A 4,914-nucleotide genomic window follows, 5' to 3' on the forward strand; every position below is an offset into this window, starting at 1 on the left:
GGGCTGGGCGGTCAGCCGGGGCTACAGCGCTTTCGGCAGTGCTGCTTCCCCCCTCTCATAGCGCCCAGGTGAGCTTGGCCTGAAAGGCAGCTCTTGGAAGCCCTTCCTGCAGAAGGGGATAAAAGTCCTTCACCGGCCCCTTGCGGTAGGAGCCCGGGGCTGCCACTGCAGGGTACCCGGCTTTGGTCGTCTTTGCTCTGGCACCCAGCAGAGGAGTGCGGCTGGACGGAGCGAGGGATCGCACCTTTGCAGGTGGGAGTGCTGCCTTCGGTAGCTTTGGCCTGCATGTACAAAGAACTTTGTTCCCAAGGCTGTAATCTGTACCATTCTGAATGACAGACACAAAATAGAGGAGACTTAGTTACATATTTGTGATTTCATTCTTTACTCCCCAAATCCATCAAGGCCTGAGCTGTCTAAGTCCAGCTCCAGTTAACCACTAACAACAATAGTGAAGTTTGGCTTGGATACGCTTGAGAGACAGGGTTTCCAAAAGCTGTTTAACTCAGCTGGGAAAAGCACATGTGTGTCTCCAGACACTTTAGTGTTTCTGGAAGTCCAAGACAGCATTGTGCTGCTTCATCCGTCCATGCAATTTTCAGCATAACTTTTCATTTATATGTTATCTGCAAAAACACATCGCAACTTTGGTGACTGTTTCTGTTGCAGAAAGTTTCTCTTGGTTACACTGTCAAGGCACTGGTAGCAAGAGTTTACCTTTAAAAAGTAATCACAACAATGCTGAGATAAAAACCACACCACAAACCCCAAGCATCACCACAGAATGTGGTTCTTTCCATCCTAACTCCTTAAAGGCAGCTGACCAGATAACCACATAATAAGGGTTCCCACCCTACTGTAAGCTTTGAAAGACTTTGTGTATGAAAATTTTACAAAATGTGTATAATTTGTCACTGTTCACCTAGAATAACTTCCATGGTTACCCAGCACATCCACATATATCTGTCACTCACTGCTCCCCCTAGTGCCCGGCACTAACAGTCTTGGTCTCCAGGTTTGCACTTCGCTTGGGTTTTACCCATTTTCCATCCGTTCTGAAAGGCCTTCTTTCCAACTCTAGATATAAGGGGCCCTGTAACAAAGTCCCACTCAGCTGCATGTTGGCCACAGGGAGCTGCAATGGCTTCAGAAGACACACTCCTCCTTCTGGACCGCTGCCCATGAACACAGGCCATCTACAGGCCTCGTATTTTCCTAAAGACCTCCTGCACACTCCGGCATATGCCAGTGAAAAGTATCTGCTGCTCACAGTCCTCTTCCTAGTACACCTCGAAGGGCAGGAGCATGGTCATTGCCTTTGTTGTTGTTGAGGACAGTAAACCTTCCCCAGCCACCCTGTGGGTCTGCAGTCCACACCACCAACACATGCTTGTGAGCCTCACTGGGCCCTTTCTATCTACACCCCACATCCTGAAGAAGTGTTTAGCACCTATTTTAGGTAACTGTGTTGCAGGAGGGACAGGGATGGATACAGAGAGCCATAGCAGTTCCTAAGATAAAATGGAGACATTATTTTCCTTGGTGGATCTCAGTTGCCTTGAGTCAGCCAGTCCAAAACATTAGTCCCAAGTTCTGAAGAGGCATTTAGAATCATAGAACAGTTTGGCTTGGAAGGGACCTTTAAACACCATCTAGTCCAGCAATAAGCAGTGACATCTTCAGCTAGGTCAGGTTTTTTTCCAGGGAGGGGGCATCTACTGCCTCTCTAGGCAACCTGTTTAGACTTGACTGAATTTGCCACTTAGCACCTGTCAACTGAATTTATAGGTCAATGCCCTTGCAAGCCTTAGAGCTGGGCTAAACTCCTTAATATACTTTTGCTTCCCTTCTTTCAGAAAACACGATGACAAATATTCTCAAGCATCATCTGAAGAAAAAAATAAAAACAAACCCCCAAAAGATGTGATGATTAATGGGGTAACTGAGCTTGTATCAAGAAGCAAAGTCACGCACAATCCCACCCCAAAGGGGACTGTCTCATTAGATCAACACCACTGCAGGGAGGTGTTTGCCTGGCTGCTGAGCTGGCTGAGCTGAGCCCCAGTTGCCTCTACTGGCACATTGATGGAGAAAATATTACATCATGCCCACAGGCCTGGGGGAGCAAGTAGACCAATATATCAGCAAAGGAGGCATCAGAACAAATGAGGGAGCCCATGAGCTGCGTTTCGCCTGAAATCTCTACATCCTGAATGACTACAGCTTGTTTACACACCTAATGGGGAGTGGTGCAGATGGGAAGTGGGATTCAAAGCCATCATAGAACTTTAAAAATAACACAGTGAAAGTCATTGTTCCACTTCTCAATTAGGAGGACAGGAAATGAAAAACCATGAGTGTAGAGGCTTTCTGCTCCAGCCCTGAGGGAATGACCCAGAGTCATGAGAATATAGGCCAGATATTGAAGCAAAGAATGAGAAGCAGCAGGAGACAAGGGAATATAATTTGTGTGGATAGACTGTAGCAGTCTCTACAGAAAGAATTGCAAAACATTCCATGGAGAGAATATTGCTGTGGACAACTGCTCATGCGTGAGCAGAAGTGGAAAACTGCTACTGAGATGGAATAAAATTCTCCACTGCACCTTGGTTTCACAGTGGACCATGCAGTATCATTTTGCTAACATGGACATATGTTTTGAGTGATAACAGTAATTATGTGATTAAACAGAGCAAAGACAAATATACATCATACACACAGGGAAATTCTTTGCTGTGTCTTTGGGGAAACTGCAGAAGTGTTGTTTTCCAAGTTACTTGGAGTTAGAAGGGAGAAGCACTGAAGACTGTGTAGTAGAGAACACTGGTGTACAGACCCAGGGATGAGCAAGCTCATTTCTCTTTGGAACTCAGTGTATTGCTGAATGCATTTTTAAAGGCACAAAAATTCACATAAGGATTTTCCAGTTTTCAAACAGTCAGAAGCAAGATGATGGGAAGGAAAGGAAAGGAGATTATCACTATAGGGTAGCATTAGGAGTAGAACATGAAGAAAGAATAGGGCATGGGGTGAAGGAAAAGCTATGTTCCAGACAGGAGTTACTACACATGGTGAAGGGAAACTACTGCTTGAGAAGCAGGGTACTCAGGGACTGGGGGACAGTCAGGTTGGAGGAGGAAAGAAGTCAACTCTGAGAGGCATAGGTGGATGGGAGAGTGAAAATCAAGAAGAGAAATGAGTGAGGATGGAAAAAGGAAACACGTGTTTGTGAGCAAAAATAGTCACAGTTGTAGGAAGCCTGTGGAAACATACTGCTTGTTCCAGGTGTTTAACCGTAATCAACTGTGGTATTTAGAAGAAACACTTCAAAATTGCAGTAACAATGTCTTTGTGAAGTAGATAAGCGCTGACAGGGTAGTGAGGCAAAGATGGAAAGATTGAAAGGCAGAGGAGGAGCCTCTATTGGTGTGGGACTAGAAGGGGAGCATCCCTCACACTGAGCGCAGAGCTTGACTTTGAGTCTCTTCACTTGTGAATATATGCTGTGAGTGCCCCTGGCTCTGCCGGCTCATCAGCAAATACACTTGGAATCACTTCTTAGATCAAACTTCAGAGGGCTGCCAAATGCACTGCAAAGTATTCTCTGGGCTTGACCCTTTTGAAATAAAGGGGTCAGGGTGTTCTAGCCATCCCAAGTGCCAAGAAGCAGAAAAGGTGAAGGTGTGATTGTAGACTTGAAGCTATAATTATAGTAAAGAGAGAGAACTTGACATATACAAACTGGACAGTGAGACTTTCTTCAATTATTGTAGTAAGATGTATACCAGCCAAGCAGTGCTCCTAGCTATTATTCTCCTGAAAGTGAAATAGATGTGTATTAATCAGCCTTGGTGTAACTGATATGGTCATAGGGAGGGATGGAAGGGGTAAGTTGCTCCAAAATAAATATAGGTAAAAAAAAAAATCCTCTCTAACAAAATTACTTTCCTAACAAAATGTTTCAATTTTTAAACAAAGACAACAAACTTTGGAACCCTAACAATACTGTTTTGTTTTAAAGCCTGTTTTCATGAACAGTAGCCAAAACTTTGCACATGGAGTGCATTCCCCTATGCCTTTATTGGCCTTCCCAGTCAGTGGTGGGCTTTGTAGGACTCAGTCTCTGGTGTGTGTTGTCACCATGCTCTCCCAAGGATGTGCACAGGGGTACTTGACACATGATTCTCTTCCACCCTTAATTCTCTGCAGCAGCAGCTCTTCTTACTATTGGTCTTTCTGAGGACCACTCAAGTTTATTTGAGGGGCAGTAAAGGTCAGGAGAGGTCCCAGGAGAGGGTTGGTCTGTTCTTTCAGCACTTCCCATTAGCTTTTATAGGGGATGGAAAAGATGATCCTACATGGAACCTCAGTACATCCTAACATAGTTTATAACTTCATAAGCAAAACTCAGGAGTCGGATGCATGTTTTGTAGGTGTATCATTGTTTGAACCACCAACTGCTTTTGGGCTTTAGAATTAAAAGCATACTGCAGAAACTTTCTCTCCTTAGAGTTACTTAATTTTGGTCCCAGAGACTTGAGCTGAAAATTTAGATCAACACCTGATTTGACTCAGTTTTACTTCTGACTGTAATTTTTAAAAAGGTATAGATTTTCAGGGATTTTGAAAGATTTGAAGAAAATAAAGCTCTGCCAATGTCAATGTGATCAGATCCTTAGCAGTAATAGTGAAAGACATTAAATCACTTTTTGAAGAAGAGTAAACCAACTTGTGAGGATTTACTTACACAGTATAAAGTAGCAGTGAATCTGTAACACAGTCCTGTTATTTTCCAATTATTTGACCATAACAAAGACTCAACCCCAAAAATGTCTGTCAGATACCACTAACGGTCCTTTGTGTTTTATCTTCATGCAATCAGAAATGCAAACTTCATCTAATATATTAAACATG

The sequence above is a fragment of the Geospiza fortis genome, unplaced genomic scaffold (genome assembly GCF_000277835.1).
Source record: "Geospiza fortis unplaced genomic scaffold, GeoFor_1.0 scaffold112, whole genome shotgun sequence".
Classification (NCBI taxonomy): Eukaryota; Metazoa; Chordata; class Aves; order Passeriformes; family Thraupidae; genus Geospiza; species Geospiza fortis.